Here is a 17,290-nt window from a genome sequence, read left to right as displayed (position 1 = left end):
AGGTCAGTTGTTTTTCCCATGAGATATTTCACATGATCTTCCATCTTTTCATTCTTTTGGTTTTGTTTTGTGATTTCTTGGTTTCTCATAAAGTCATTAGCCTCCATGTGTTCCATTCTAATTTTGAAAGAACTATTTTCTTCAGTGAGCTTTTGAACCTCCTTTTCCATTTGGCTAATTCTGCTTTTGAAAGCATTCTTCTCCTCATTGGCTTTTTGAACCTCTTTTGCCAATTGAGTTAGCCTATTTTTCAAGGTGTTATTTTCTTCAGCATTTTTTGGGTCTCCTTTAGCAAGGTGTTGACCTGCTTGTCATGCTTTTCTTGCATCTATCTCATTTTTCTTCCCAGTTTTTCCTCCACTTCTTTAACTTGATTTTCAGAATCCTTTTTGATCTCTTCCATGGCCTGAGCCCATGGAATATTTCTTTTGGATGTTTGGGATACAGAAGCCTTGATTTCTACGTCTTTCCCTGATGGTAAGCATTTTTCTTCCTTATCAGAAAGGAAGGGAGGAAATATCTGTTCACCAAGAAAGTAACCTTCTATGGTCTTATTTTTTTTCCCTTTTCTGGGCATTTTCCCAGCCAGTGACTTGACTTCTGAGCTTCCTCTTCACACCCCCTGGCCTCCAGATCCACCCAGCTAATGCTTGGGGTCTGAGATTCAAATGCTGCTTCCCAGACTCAGGGCTTTCAGCGGGGTGGGGCTGCTATTCAGTGTGAGATTAAGTTCAGGTGCTTGGTTGGGGCAGGGTTGCCTCAGGGGACTCAGTTCCCTCAGGGGGTTTATGCTGAGACCTTCAACAATGGATCTGAGCTCCTGCCTGCTTGGGGAACCCTTGTCTGCTGCTGCCTCTTCTGCTGCCTCCCGAGGGGGCCTGAGTTATGGGGACACCCCACTCCCCTCTCAGCCACCCAAAAAGACTCTCTCACTGACCTTTGTCACCTGTGGGTGGAGGGACCTGCGCAGCTGCTGGAGATTCTGTCCCTGAAGCCTGCTCGGAGCTGCTCCTCTCAGTGCCATGTGGCCAAGGCAGGGTTGGGCTCTGCTCTGGGTCTGGTGGGAGATGGACCCTTTGGGTCAGCTTTTCAGGGCTCTCTGGAACAGAAATCTCCTCCACTCTGTTGTTCTGTGGCTTCTGCTGCTCCAGAATTTGTTGGGAGTTCTTCTTTACAGGTAATTTATGGGCTGTGGGTTTGGAGCTAGTGTATGTGTATCTTTCTACTCCGCCATCTTGGCTTCTCCCCCAAGAATAGATTTCACTAGACCTTATCATCATTGTTTCCTTTCCTAACAAAGTTACTTGACTTTCAGAGTAGGAAAATGCTATAGAATGAAGTTTATCATAGATATTAGCACAGCACTTGTCAATTTCCTTATTCAGTTTGATGTTAACTTGGAAGGAGTTTACTAGGGATCTATGTCCTATGTAGTTTATACCCCCTCTTTTGCTCCAGTTATTTAGGTAAAAATATAATTGACATACTTACAAAATTTGTACATGGTGCAAAATTTGGAGGCAAAGTTGATGTGTTAAGTGATACAATAAGGGACCCAAAACATCTTGACAGGTTAATTCAAAATGTCTAATCTAAAATCATGAAATTGAATAGGAAGAAATGTAAAGTCTTATGCTTGCGCAAGATCAACTTAAAACCTAGAAAAGCATTGAGAGAAATGTTTATTTCTCTCATATAAATAACCAATTTTTGAATTAGTACTAAGTTTTTCCTCCTTCTATTTCCTCATTCAGAAATAAATCCCTGTAGGCTATTCAGATAGCCTTCCCAAAAGGGAAAACTTAGATCTGATCAAAAGATAAAAAAAAAATGTACTCTGGGTAAACTGGTGAATTTTAGACCCATGTGGTTTAGTCAGACAGTTCTGAGTGGAAGTGGATTCCCACTTTTGCCTCGATCACCCTAGATGGGGTGGTATGGGTATAGATGAGTCTCTGTCTAAGACTGAGTCATCAGTCACATCCCAGGACCATCATTAGAACAAGCCCACTCCTCATTATAGTATGTATTTTTTCATTACTTGTTAACCAATCAGAGCTGATTTCCACCCTCAGGAATACCCAATTTTTCAAGGGCATGTAAGAGTTGAGGGGATTCCATGAGGGATCTTTGGTTCATGAGAGATGACCAAATGACCAGTACTTTTATTAATTATTCACTGGCCATAATTAATAAAATAATTGTTAATTACCGAGAAGTTATGTCTCTTATACTTTTCATATGTCACAACTTACTGGATATATATCCAGAGGGAAGGTGAAAAACATAACTAGGTAGGGAAAAGACAATAGCCTTGCTTCCTGGGCTTAGTTTTGTTCCAATGCCTTTCATTTACATGAGAGAGTAAAACAGTTATGCAGTTAAGAAACAAAATGGAGGTTTAGGGCAAAGGCTGAAGCCCCAAGAACCTGCTGCAGTTTTCTGGAAGAATAGTTTATGAGTGAATGCAGGCTGGGAAGAGATGAGCAATTTGAAAGTAAGCACAGAGTTAAATGAACTTTCTGACCCCAAGTTCAAGTTGGATATCTGAGAGATGTGGCTCTTGATGATCAGGAAGTAGTTTCTTAGAATATAAATTTAGAATTAAGGTTACTTGTTAGGCAGGGCAATTCTGTTCTGTATCCTATAGAGCTTGGCATCTTGAACAAGGCATCTCCTTTTCCAGCTATGGGATGGAGAAATAGATAGACTTCCTTTTGGGAAATAAAGCCAGAAAGAACTTGTCCCTAATTCAATGATCAAGTGTTTTACAGCTTCTGCCTTTTCTAAAAGGGATGTAGAAGAAAGGCTTCTGGACTTAAAGCTTAAAGAATAACAGGAAAGGAGGAAGAAGAGGGAGTAATTCAGCTGGACATGTTAGAGGAAGCTAACAGCTGGAAGCAGAGAAGAGCTCACAATATTGTGCCCAATGGGGCTATGTCTGGCAGTGACCAACAGAGATTATAGGACCAATAGTTCATTGCCATGCAAGACCAACAGGTTGCAATGCTCAGCAGAGACTAAATGTAATGCTGCTACTAAATGTAATGCTGCTACTGTAATGGTAAAGATTATGCCTCCAACAAAGACTACATCTATGTAATTTTTAGCTATATGTTTCTCCTGAATCTTCTAAAGAATTTCTTCCCAACTTGCTAACCTCCTCTTCGGGTTGTTTTAATGTCTTAGGAGTATTAATGATCCACTTAGACTATCTGTGTGGCAAGACAGGTCTTCTTCCTTTTGCTGTCGTATGCATATGTTCTTGTTGTATCTTTTACCTACTAACATCTTGCTGCAAGAAGTTAATAATGTACTGATCCCCAATATCACCCCTATAAATGTTTCCATTGACTTCTACAGGTATTTGTAATTTTACTTCTTCTAAACTCAGTGTGTTTCATGTTTTGTAACTCTACAGCATCACTGGTTGATGATGGTTGCTTTCCCTACCTATCATCTCCATTCTTGTTAATGATCACACCTGTAACTGGCCATACAACTGGGTTCATTAAATATGTATTAACTAATTGCAACTAGCACATATTGCTACATTGCAACCTTTCTACTTTTTCCTGATGTTCTTTATCACATTCTCCATGGTGTTTATTCCAAACCTTCCTCTTTACTCAAACCTTCTCCTTCCCTCTCAGGATAGGGTTTCTCCTATTGAGAAAATAGAGGCAATCTGTCTTTCTATGCAATTTCAGACCTCAGACCCCCAACCACCTTCGTTTTAGCACAACCAGTTCTTTCCTCTTTTGTCAGTCTGTCAATAAACATTTATTAAACCAGTATATGCTAAGCACCTGGGACACAAAGAATGGCAAAAAACTGTCTTTGCTTTCAAGGAGTTCACAATCAAAATGAGGAAGACAACATGTAAACAACTGTACAAGCTATATGCAAGATAAAATGGAGATGAACAACAGAGGGAAGACACTAGAATTAAGAGGCATTGGGAAAGTCTTCCCTTTTTGCCAAAGCCACCTCACCTTCTTCACTTGTCCTTTTGATTCCAATTTCCTCTTTCCTTTAGGGACTTTATTTCCCCAATATCCCCTTCTCTCTCTCTCTCTCTCTCTCTCTCTCTCTCTCTCTCTCACTCTCTCTCTCTCTCTCTCTCTCTCTCTCTCTCTCTCTCTCTCTCTCTCTCTCTCTCTCTCTCTCTCTCTCTCTCTCTCTCTCTCCCCCCTTGCTCTCGCTCTCACTCTCACTCTCCCCTCCTCTTTCTGTCTGTCTGTCTCTCTCCAGCTCCTCTCTATCCTCATTTTATTTATCTGCTATTGGTAATTTCTTGCTATTATTGGTATTGGCTTTATTTGCTCTTTCTTTTACACCATAAGCAAACTCAGGAGTGCCCTATGCCTAAAAAAACCCCTTCACTTGCCCATGTTTCCCTTTCATGCTATTATTCTATCCCTTCTTTCCCCATTCATCACTAAACTCCAAGAAAAGATCATCTATACTTTCCTCCCATTTTTCTTACTCCTCACATATTTCTTTTCCAGCCTTTATAATCTGTCTTCTACACTACCACTAAAATGAAACAGTTTTCTCCAAGTTTGCCAATGATGTTTAACTGCTAAGCCCAATGACTTTTTCTCAGTTCTCTCTACTTGACTTTTCTGCTTTTGATACTGATGATCACTTCCTGCTCATGAATATTAACTCTTCTCTTGGCTTTTACAGAGTTTCTGTCTTTTGGTTCTCCTCTTACTTGTAAGACTGTTCTTTTTCAGTGTCTTTCATTGAGATCTCCTCTTCCATGAGCCCACTAAGCATGGAAATCATGCAGGCTCTATTGTGGGCCAGCGTGTCTTCTTTGCTACCAGTCATTGACCCTTTTTCCATCTTGAAATTACCTTGTCTTATGTTGTGTTTACTTATATGTGCACACATTATATCCCTCTGCCCCAGTAGAATGTGAGCTTCTTGAGGGCAGGAACCACTTCATTTTTGTCATTGTATCTGCATCACTTAGCCTTGTTCCTTTCACATAGTAGGCACTTTATAAAAGTTTGTAAAATTGAATCTCTTGAAAATGTTGTCCTATACTTTAATTGTAATTAAAGAGATGGGCTTTTGTGACAGTGAACAAGCAACCGTTTCATCGCAAGCACTGCCCAATTTCCAAAATATTTTCTGGCTCAATCTTTTCCTATGACTCCATTATGGAGTCATTGTGGTGTTCATCTGTGGCATTTTCTAATATATTTCTTTTGGTGGACTCACTTTATGGTCTGTTCCTGTCCAGTTCCATGTAGCAGTCTGGAAAATATGAATTTTTCTTCTACTTTACTTTTTCAGCATGGACAGTTAAACTGATGATTTTTGTAATGTGGATTCCACTGAAGAAGCCTTGTAATATACTAGAGCTTGTTGTAATATGTTAAAGTCTTATTCTATTTTTTCCAACAAAGTGTTAAGCAATGTATCATCATGGCATGGAGACAAACTGGGGTACTTGAACACTACACCAGTGAAACTCAAGTTCTGGTGATTTCTACCAAACTGGAGAGGGTTCCAGTTTAGAGCCATAATTTAGACTGTTATCTGAGGATGAACTGAGTAAGGAGACGATGATTGCCAGAATGTTGGCCACCAAGTAACTTCTTTTTTTTGACCATGATCATCAACGAGGTCACACATTGGCCTCATTGTGTTAAATTTTTGAGTTAATTTTATTATTCATATTTTGTACAAATGCATACAGACATTTAAATCTGTAAGGTTTGTTCCTGACATTCTTCCCATTTGGCATCTATGTAAATAATAACATTTAACAATACAAAACCTTTGTAAACTTCTACTTAACAGCCTCCAGTCCTGGGTTACCTCTTTCCGTTTCTGAAGACAAAGGATGCTAACAGTCACGCAGGTTTTAAGCCATTCATAAACATTAACTTAGCTGTTGGTACCCTAACTGTGAGATCTTTGTCCAGTGACCAATGAGTTCAGGAAGTGAATCACATCAATATTAACATTCTTGTTATAAATGATACCAGAAGACAAAAGGAAGTTGCAACGGTTTAGAAGGATGACTCATAGGTTCTCCTTGGAGAGACAAAGAAATTTGGTAGAATGGTTTTATCATGAATCCAATGGCAATAAGAACATTATCTGGGCAATTCATATTTCCAAACTCATGACTAAGATTTGTGAAAAGACCACCATGAAAATATTTACAGTTTATATGCCAAACTTAGTTGTAGAGAACGAGGAGGTAGAGAAATTCTCTAGAAATAGAGAAGACCCTCCAAAATAACCTAATATATACTTTAATTCCCAAAGATTTCAGGGCAAAGGTGAAAGATTAAGGAGAAAACATATTGGAAAACATAGTTCAGGAGCAAAAAATGAGGGAATGAAGAAACAGGAACAAGCATAGATAGTTGTTATTTCCCAAGGAAATCTAACCAATGTAGGTCAGATTTTACAATGAGGAAATCAAAAGAGCTTTAAAAACTGCCTCAGCAAGACAACATTGACCTCCTTGACAAAGAAGCATGGAAGAAAAGGGTAGCACTGGTTTATAATAATATAAATTCATTTATATAATCTCTTAGAGGGATATAAAGAAGGATTATCAAGATTATAACCTCATAAAACAATGAATAGGTGGGGGAGGGGAAAAACATCTAGAGAAAGCCTGGCAAGATACCCATCTAAACCAGATCATCTTGAGAGCATTTAGATATGAAACTGGAAAGAGGATATGAAAAAAATGAAGAATGTCTGTATTGATATCTATAACCCTGTTCCCCATTGATGACGGTGGAGTTGCTGATTTGGACTCAACACCACAGTTTTACATGTGTCCCGTGAGGAATTAAAAATATCATTGAAGGAAAACATGGAAGGCAAGAATAGCTAGAGTCAATGGAATCTTCACTAAAGCTGAATGTGCTGGTGGTAATACAATTTTGAGTGTGTTAAGGGATTGATATTCAGAATATCTGAAAGCAGGAAGGATATTAAATGCTTCGAAAAAAATCATTGACCTTATTATTACCAAAAAAAGGTAGCCTGGAAAATAACAAAAACTAATGACCCCTATGCATACTTTCACATATCTATGATATTTTTAAGGGATGATCTACACCCTTACCCAGTATATCCTTGATGAAGTGTTAAGAAAGATACAAGCAGTCGCAAATAATGTTTTACTTTGCCTTCTGTCACACAATTGACCAAAAGGTATAAAGAATATGAGATTGCCCTGTGCTTATTGTCTGGTTAATCCTCTCCAGTACATGTATATATCATATATGAGAAATTTTGGTGTCAGTATACCCATACTCTCACTACTACTCCTTCTTATGCCAATTATAGTCTAGGCATTAGGAAAGATAGCTAAACAGGATCTCTCTGTAGATAATGGGGGATTACACAACACTATTCACATTGGTATGCCAGGGTAGCTATTTTGCTACCTGATAGCCATGTTTTTGGCAGATCTGGGTACTATTCAGAGCTATAGTCTCAGAGGATGCCTTTTGCCAATAGCAATTTGAGGTATGTCTTCACACACTATTTCTGTTATGTAAATTTCACTTGTCTGCCTAGGACCCAAAGAACTGGGGCAACTGTTTCTGAGAAAAGCAAAGTTACTCTGACCGAGTATTCATTCTTATGTGTTCTACTGTGGGTAAAGGGGAGAACCTGGGAGCTTGCCAGAGATTTGACCAAATTTCTTCAAGTTGAAGCAGTGTTGAAATGGGATATAGATTCTGCTCAGAAGCTGATGATGTACTTCTCTTCCTACTTCAACTTTTGAAATTCAGACAAGGAAAAAGAAAATTTTTTCATGTATTCACCTAACATTCAACATGAATTTATTAATTGCCAGCTGCCTAGAATGCAAGGTACAGTTCTAGGTGCTATGTGGACTATGAAGATGAATATGTGAGATGACACATACATAAGATAGGACTTAACTTGAAGGATTGTGAACAAAATACTCTTTAAATGTAATATTCTATATGTGAATGTGGGCTATTAGCTATCACTACTGTTAAAATAGAATAGTATAAGTGCTATAAGAGTGGTATGAGTAAAGTTTTATGGCACATCTGAGATGGGTGACTTTACTTTTGGTTAGAAGTATTAGGGAAGAAACCATGAAGACACCATGAATTGGACTTTCTCAGCATGGGTTACAGCAGTTGAAGAGAGGGCAAAACATATGTCAGGAATAAGGTTTGGTGTAAGCAAAATGTCAGAGGGAGGAAAAATGGGGCATGTTTGGGCACTGCTTAATAGTATGGTTTGACTGGTACATGAAAGAGGGTACAGTTATCATTTTCATATCATGTGGGTTAGGTGTGCAGTGTCTCCACAATTTGGAAAATCTAGGTAAAATTTTTTTGACCCTCCCTTTGAGCAACAGATGAAATACAAATTATTATGGTATTAAAAGATAAACTGTTGACATTATATAGTATTATATGTTATTTTATGCATTTCTGAGTTTCTAAACTTTTTCTGTTATTTACTGGCCTTTGAATGTTACCTGTGGCTTCCACAAACTCCCCCCTCCCCAAATTCCCATTTAATTTCTTATGCCAACTTACCATCAAAACCTTGATCAGGAAAGTTGTGACATGGAGAGGATAACTGTAGTGTGAAATAAAGCTGGAAAGATAAGTTGAGATCAGATCATGGAAAGCCTTTTAAATGTTACATTAAGAAGTACGGATTTTATTATAGACAATTAAGCCAATTAAAAAATTGTAATGATGCCTAATTTACAAGGTGTGTGAAACTTCACTTCATACTCTAACTGGATTACCAGTAATTCTGAGTAGAAATTAGTAAGTTTTTAAAGCTAAGCTTAGGTTGTTGGATCTTGTGACATTTCTCTAGGCAAGACGTATGTGTAGTTATATGGTTGTAGATTACTTTGAGGTTTTTATCAAATAAATAGTAAGCAAAAATAATACTACTATTTGTTTACTTTTTCAGCTCACTTCCATTTTCAACTCTCTCCCTTAGCTCCCTTCTTTTGGCTGAAGCTTTCATTGTTTCTCCTCCCACATCCTTTTTCCTTTGTATGTTTTCCTTGTTCTGGCTTTTTTTTTCTTGGCACCATTACCTCTTCCATTTTTGCACCATTAGAAAAAAAATGATTCTTCTCTATCTATTCTTATGTCCTGGTCTATCCCTGCTGTGGAATAGGATGGAAAAATCCACAGAGTTTGACATTCAGTTCATATCAGTTGCATAATAATAAAGGCAGTTTCTCCAAACAACCCAAACTTCCAACTCCCTTTGGAAATTTTGTGAATGGGAGAAGTACTAAAGGTGATCACCCTTGAAATATTCCTATTGTCACTTTATCATGACTTCCTTCCTCCCCCATCCCCAAACAAATAATATAATTTTTCGGTAAAGCAACTAAGCAGTGAAGTGAATTCATACTTTAACATTCAACAGCCATTTATCAAATATCAATTACGCACAAGGCAGTATGACTTAGTAGACAGAAAACTCAACTTGGAGTCAAGAAGACTAGAGTTCAAGTCTTGCCACTAACATCATAGCAGTGTTGAAATAATAATTCATATATCTGTTTGTCTGTCTATAGCTTTAAAATTTCCTTAGCATTTCAAATGTGTAATCATATTTGATTCTCACAACTCTGTGAGATAGATGCTATTATAATCCCCCTTTTAGTGACAGTGAAACTAAAGCTAAGAGAAATTGATTGACTTGTCCATGATCATACAGATAGTAAATGTCTCAGGCAGGATCTGAACTCAGCCCTCAGTCCAGCACTCTATCCATTACACCATCTAGTTCTAAAGTTCTTAGCTTTTGAGTGCTCCAAGCGAATAACTTAAGACAATAAGTAATAGATACATTGCAGTTCTGTTTCAAGGGGAGGACTTCTTACCCTAATGAAATTAGACATCCAACTTATCTCCTACTCCTTTGCAAACTAGTAGCAGGTTTGAAGGTGATAAAGGTAATTAAGACATAGTATCTGCCACCATGGAGCTTACTGGTTTTTCCCTCTTTTTTGGGAGGGGCAAGGTGGAGAGATGAAGTGAATTGGTTCCAACTCCCTTTGGAAATTTTGTGAATGGGAGAACTACTAAAGGTGATCACCCTTGAAATATTCCTATTATCACTTTGTCATGACTTCCTTCTTCCCCCAGCCCCAAATAAATAATATAATTTTTCAGTAAAGCAACTAAGTAGTGAAGTGAATTCAATCGTTAACATTCAACAGCCATTTATCAAATACTTATTATGTACAAGGCAGTATATAACTTAGTAGACAGAAGACTCACCTTGGCCAAGAAGACTAGAATAATATAATTATCTTAAAGAACAAGGTTTAAAAGTTAAGGGATGATTTAATACCTTATTTGCTAATGCATTTTCTGTTATAAATTTATTATAATCACTAAATCTTAGCTCATGTCCCACCTTCTACATGAAGCCTTACTACTCTAAAATTATCTTATGTATGTATATATATACTTCTTGGAACAGATTTTGTTTTTGTCTTTCTGTTTCCAGTGCCTAGCAAAGTGCCTTGTATATGGCTGGCATATAGTATGCACTTAATAGGTGCTTGTTGGATTGGATTGAATGAACTATATTCACCTCCCTTGGCACATTTATAAACTAGGATTAAAATCACATAGCATGAGAAAAGGATGGAACCTCAGTGATCATCCAGCTCAACCTGCACCAAGCAGAAATCTCCATCCTAGTCCACCGAGCATTCCCAACAAGTCCAGAACAATTTTTAAACGCCATGTAAGCAGAAAATTTAAGATTAAAAGACAGAATTGAACAGTTTAATCAAAATCTTTTGAATCTGAAGCAAAGCAGAACTTACCCAGAATCTACTATGTAAGGAAGGGAATGACTATTGAATGGAAATTAGGAGGAACTCTGGTTTTGAATCCTCTAAATCTTGTTATTTGTGTGTCTGTGTTCAAGTTGTTCAACCTTCCCAAACTGTTTCCTTATCTATAAGACAGTACATACCACACTGAAGATCCCATGAAATAATTATATATTGCATTTTGCAACTCTTAATTATATAACATCAGCTAATATTTTTGCCATTTCTTTGATCTTTCTATTTCTGGATCCTGCAACAAGTCAACTTGGTGGTAACCAAAAGTCCTTATAGGAGATTTTTCTCATTTGCTCTTCCTCTGGTTAGAGTATCCTTCTCTGACTGTCTTCTAACAGCTAAGTATCACTTTGAGGTGATACTTACAAATATTATCTCATTTTATCCTTACAAAAAATCATGGGACATAGGTGTTATTATTATCTCTGTTTTACAGATGAGGGAACTGAGGCAAACATAAATTAAGTGATTTGCTCAGGGGTCATACAGCTAGTGAATATTTGAAGTGGGATTTGAACTCAGGTCTTTCTTACTTGAGATCCAGCAGTCTGTTCACTGAGCCTCTTAACTGACTTTTTCTTCCCTGTTCTTTTCTTCCCTACAGACTCCAGAAATGGAAAGAGATGACATATCTCATTTCTATTTGATTTCCTGCATTTAAATTTTTGACTCCCTTAACTGAATCTACTATGAAGTGAAATTTGAGTACTATTATTCTATTATAAAGAACTAATTTTATGACCAGAGATGCAGAGTTAAAACTTGGCTCATTTCCATAAACAATTTATTAAAAGATCCAGAACAAATCTGTTAAAATTTTATATCTGTTAAAGACAGATATAAAATAGCTTAACCACAAATTCCAAGTTAAAAAAACCTCAAAACAACAAGATAGTGCCATTCTAATTTTCATCTTAAATCTTAACTACCTCTGACTAGTGGAAGCACTTTATCCCAGGTATCAGCATCTTCATCATCCATGACAGTCATCACTAGAGTAAGGTAGATAAAGAAGGTATATATAGGGAAGAAACAAAAAAGGATAGGAGAAAAGTAGTGTGGGAGAGGAGGCAAGAGGGAGTAGGGGGCAGGGTTGAGGGAAAGAATGAATGAAAGAGAGGAAAGAATTAGAACTGCAGAAAGATAGTTATTAAAGAGTAGTGGAGTACCTCCAGGGTTGTGCTGAAGCTAACTTGAACTATTCAACGTAAGCATTTATACTTTAGGAAATGAACAAAAACTACAAATCAGGGAATGATTTATTGCTTGGTTAATTGTCTAGACTCAAGAAGTGATGAAAAATACCAGTAATGTAGATTAAGCTTAAAAGTATGCCATGTGTACAGTTTTCTTCCCCCAGAGAGCTGGGTGAAACATTTACCGTCATACTCCTCACTACCCCTCACATTTGCCATAGGTGCCCCTCATTGCTTTTCCTTCCTATGCCTATCTGGTCCAGATTTTAAGCCTTACATGTTGTGGTAATACTGTGTATCAAGAAAGCAATGTATGAGAAAGAAGGGTAGGAAAACCAGTTTTGGAAACAGTTTTCTGGCTGGGATCCTAAAACAAATATTTGGTTTCTACCAAGAACTTCTTCTCTAATATATAGAATACAAGGTAACTCTAACTCAGAGCTTATTCTTGTTAAACTTTAAAAAGGGAAAAGAGGGCTTTCCTTTTGAACCATTTATAAAACTTTATTATATCCAACAAAGACGCAACCACTTTTCAATCTGTTCATTTTACTTGCAAACTGGTGACTAAAGAGATTCTCTCCAAATGGTGGCTGGAGTTTTTCTTCTTCAGATCTGCAAGAGACCTGGAGGAAAGTAAATCATATTCACTGTTGCAGAGTATGATTCATTTTGAATTTATTCGCAAAGTACTTTTCCATTAAGGTACTGCTCCCATCTTTGATTGTTTTTCTCTTGATTCAACAAGAGTAGAATGTGAAATGCTTGTGGAAGATTCAGAAGAGAGATACAAAGTTAATTTTATAATGCTCTGGAGGGATAAGGTAGGGATGATTTCCACTGATTACACAAGAGGAAACTGTCACACTCTCTGGTCATAGGGGACCATAAAATTCTCTTGACAGTTTTCCTAAATCCAAGGATATAAAGAGACCTAGCAGGAAATGGTAATCCCTTGTGCGTTGGAGTCAAGGGTCAATTGCTGGGTTCACTGCATATTGTTTCAATGTCTCATGGGTCTTTGAGTCCAGTGGTTTGGGTACACCCTCTACCAATGTACTACGTACATTGTCTTAGTAGATGAATTACATCAATTGTTCTCACCAAAAAACCCTAACCCTCTAAATTTAAAATATGAAAGCCTAACCCCAAACACAACATCATTTGGTGACCAACTGTCTGGTGATGAGAGCCTCTCTGAAAAGTAGCTAGCCTGGTTGTCAGATGACAGATGAATAATCTACCATGGGGCCAATTCACCAGTCTTTCCTAGCTGGGTATAACCAGAAGGAGTTTGTGTTTTCCTGGCATTGCTTTTGTGAATTCAGGGTCATTGCTATGCCATGATGAATAACATTTTAATGTTGTCTTCATATATGTATGCACATTACGTATTTATACTATGCAGTTATTTTTACATGTGTATATGCATATATGTATGAATACACCCACAAGAAACTAACCTTGTTAGGGTGATAGTAGAGGTGATAAGACATATTAGAATGTGATGCATGCGTACAAAGGAGTAGAAACAGCTATGAGATCAAAGGAGAGAGAGATCACTTCCAGGTGTGTCTGAGAACACTCAGAGAAATTGTATGAGGCATCCATCCCTCCTAGCTTTGTAATGGGAAAGTGTGAGAAGCATATCTTCTCTGTCTTCAATCAGGTCGCTGATAAAAATACAGACTAGGACTCACCTTTGGAGTGATATAGATTCATTAATCAACACTTCCAATAGTATTACTCAACCAGCTAGGAATCTGCCTAAGCATTCTATAATCGAGCCCACCTTTTTTCATCTTATGCAAAAGGAGTTTATGAAAGACTTTGCCATATGTTTTGCTGGAATCCATTGTGTTTCTCTGGTTTAGGTCTAGTTACCTTGTTGAAAAAAAGAAATGATGCTGGTTTGACATGACATTATTCAGTTCAGTTCTATTGATCAAAATTTATTAAATTTTTGGGTGGCTTTAATTAAGGTTTTTCCATATGTCAGAAAGGCTGTACATTCTTATGCTGGTGTAACTTCTCCCCCATTCCACCCTTCAAACTAGTTCTTCTTCCTGCATTCAAGAAGATCAAGTCTAGTCCCTCTTTTATGGGACTGCCTTTCAAGTCCTTGAAGAAAACACTCATGTCTTTTTGTATTCTGCATCCTGCCCCCAAAGTCTTCTCTTCATTAAACTGAGTCCCCAGTTCTTTCAATATATTCTCATAGGCATTGTCTTTGCTATCTGAGTGCTCTATTCCTATAAGATGATAGGATCACAGACAAAGCGGGAAGGGACCTTAGAGGCCATTGAATCCCTCCCCCCACCCCTGCTCCCCTGTATTTTATAGATAAAATTCAAGCCTGGAGAACAGAAATCACTTGCCAAAGGTCATAAGGAAGTATGAGGCAGAGTGTGGATTCAGATCCAGCTCCTCAGATTTGAAATTCTGAGCCCTTTTCTACTTTTACTCCTATTTATCAATGCATTTTTCTACAATAAAGTATCAAGAACTTAATATAATACTTCAAATATAGTATGATCATGGCAGAGTATAACAAAACTGTTATCTCTTTCATTCAGGGCAATATCCCTATCTAAATTGTAGCCCAAAGTTGAATGAACTTTTATGGCTACCATATCATATGTTTATAACCATCCTTCCCACTCAAGTCTTTTCTGACAAACTATTCATAGATAGCTTGTCAAATATATCTATGAAACCTTCTGTCACATTTGAGGTTGATTTTTTGATCCCAGCTGTAATACTTAAAATCTACTAAAATTCATCTGATTAGATCTGCCCCAATATTCTAACCTGTGAAGACATTTTTGGTTTTTGGCATATTAGCTATTTTCCCTAGTTTTGCATTATATATAAATTTCATAAGCCCCCAATTTAAATAATTGATAAAAATTTTAAACAGTACAGGTCTAGCAATCTGAAAAAAATTATTGCATTTCCCCCTAGCCAAAAACTTTCCCTTTTCCTAATCTTCGCCATTGCTGGGGTCCCCCTGCCCTTTGGTACTATTGCCATCTTGTTCATCAGCTTGGGCACTAATGTTATTCCTTCCATTGCCTTAGCCTGTAAGAAAGCTCATGACCCGGGAGCCATGCCCCAGGAAGGACCGATTGGGGAATTAATTATAACCTGGCTTTGTACTCCTACCTCCAAATTGGAATCTTAAAATCTGTGGGAGCTTCTTTACCTACTTTATTGTCTATGTGGGCCAGAGATTCAAATATGACCCACTCATTTACTTACAGCCATTATAGGAAAATGATAATATGAATGACTTCAAAGACGGCTATGGACAAGAATGGACAAAATACTAGTAGAAATACTTGGACTGCACTGGCTATACTGTTTACTTTATTTCAGTTATGGTTCAGCAAATATAAGATGTAATAAGCAAAAAAAAAAAACCCAAAACCATGAGTAAATTCAATTTTCCAGCAAAATCTCTTCAGAAATAAATTCAGCTGGCTTGGACTTGCATCTCAAGTTATCATATCACTAATCTCTCCGATGCATTTGGAAGTGTTACAGTCCTAAATTCCACCATGTTTCAGGTTCAGTATTAGTTTTTAGTGGTACCATATGCCATTTTCATCCGGCTTCATGATGAGTTCTGAAAACTCCTAATCAGGCAGTATCCAGGAAGCTGGTGGGATAAGAATATGTAGGAAGTACTGAAATTTCTATTCGTTCCCAAGATTTTTTTTGAATTTCTTACTGGAGATGTTCAGTGTTCTCCAGTCACATCTGCTGGGAAATCTCTTCTGCGATATGAGCAAAATCAAAATCCACACACTAGAAGAAATTTGTATGAAGGATTCTTAGCACATTGGAAAAAGGAGATTTGGCTTTTTATACAGGCTGTTTTTCTTCTTCATCTTGTCCTTTGTCCCTCTTGTTTGTTTAAAATGTATAAAGTTAAAAGAGGTGGAGAAGAAAAAGAATGTTTTATTTATACATAAGTTTCCATGATGTTTAATACTATTGTAAAGCATGCACTGGGCAGCTACGTGGCACAGTGGATACAGTGCAGGGCATGGAGTTAGGAAGATTCACCTTCCTGAGTTCAAGTCTGGCCTCACACATTTAGTTGTGTGACCTGGGAAAGCCACTTAGCCCTCTTTACCTCAGTTTTCTCATCTGTAAAATGAACTGGAGAAGGAAATGACAAACTACTCCAGTACCTTTGCCAAGAAAACTCCAGATGGGATGATGAAGGGTCAGACACAACTGAAATGACAACCACAAAGCATGCACTTGTATTGGGTTTGAAATTGCTGAGTGTTGTGGACTCAACCTGAGCATGGTCATGGGCAGCACTAGCCCTAGTGGGCTGGCCCAGAGAGACCACATTTTAAAGGGTATTTAAAAAAAAAAGTTGTGATTGTGTTATTTTTAGACAAAACCAAGCCAAAACATTATACAAGTCTCAGTCCAGGATAGTGCACTTGAGGCCTCCTTCTGAGACGACGCTGAGTCATTAATAGCTGCTTATCAATTTCAAAGTGCCTCAATTGAATGTATTGTCTAGCCTATATTGCATCTTATCCATGAGGACAGCGTAGGTACTGTGTCAAGTGCTTTGCTAAAATCTAGGAAAAGTATACATCTATAACATTTCTTTGATCTAACTCTGTCAAAACGGTAAGTAATGGATCATCATTAATGAAATGAAGTTCATCTAGACCAACCTCTTCTTGATGGAGCCATGTTAGCTTCTAGTGATTCAGCTTAAGATGTGTCAGGTACTGTGCTAGGTGTTGGGGATAGAGATATAAAAGTGAAACAGTTGCGACCCTCAGGGAGTTTACATTCTCCTTGGGGGTGCGACACATTCACTCATCAGTAAACACAGGATATATAAAAAATGCAAAGTGATTTTTCCAGGAGAAAAGCCTTTGGAGGAATCTGAAAAGGTCTCTTGAAGGGAGTGGCACTTGAACCGAACCTTGGAGATGATAACTAGGAAGATGAACTAGAGATGCACGGAGATAAATTTGACCCCACAGGTTTCAATCAGTCAATGAGCATTTATTAAACACCAACTATATGCAAAGTTCTGTGCTAAGCACTGGAGTATTCCTAAGATTGGTGACTGGGAGGATATACTTGATTCAAAGAATCAGGATCTATTAAATAGGTGTGGTGGAGTAGCACTGTATATTCCAAAGATACCTACATTTGAGGAAATCCAGGAACT

At 37.7% G+C, this 17,290-nt stretch overlaps 1 long non-coding RNA gene across 4 annotated transcripts in view; it reads right to left on the bottom strand.

Moving 5' to 3' along the window:
* LOC140529292 (uncharacterized) overlaps positions 1-17,290 on the bottom strand; it is an 84,352-nt gene that overhangs the window by 17,288 nt on the left and 49,774 nt on the right. For 2 of the 4 annotated variants that reach the window (XR_011975484.1, XR_011975482.1), the window contains exon 5: positions 8,577-8,637. This is a non-coding gene — a long non-coding RNA (uncharacterized lncRNA). Of the gene's footprint in view, positions 1-8,576; positions 8,638-15,332; positions 15,985-17,290 lie in introns of those variants that run through there. The other 2 variants (XR_011975483.1, XR_011975485.1) reach the window with 2 other exon arrangements.

The sequence above is a fragment of the Notamacropus eugenii genome, chromosome 2, assembly GCF_028372415.1.
Source record: "Notamacropus eugenii isolate mMacEug1 chromosome 2, mMacEug1.pri_v2, whole genome shotgun sequence".
Lineage (NCBI taxonomy): Eukaryota > Metazoa > Chordata > Mammalia > Diprotodontia > Macropodidae > Notamacropus > Notamacropus eugenii.
This window is presented reverse-complemented; position numbering and strand designations above follow the sequence as displayed.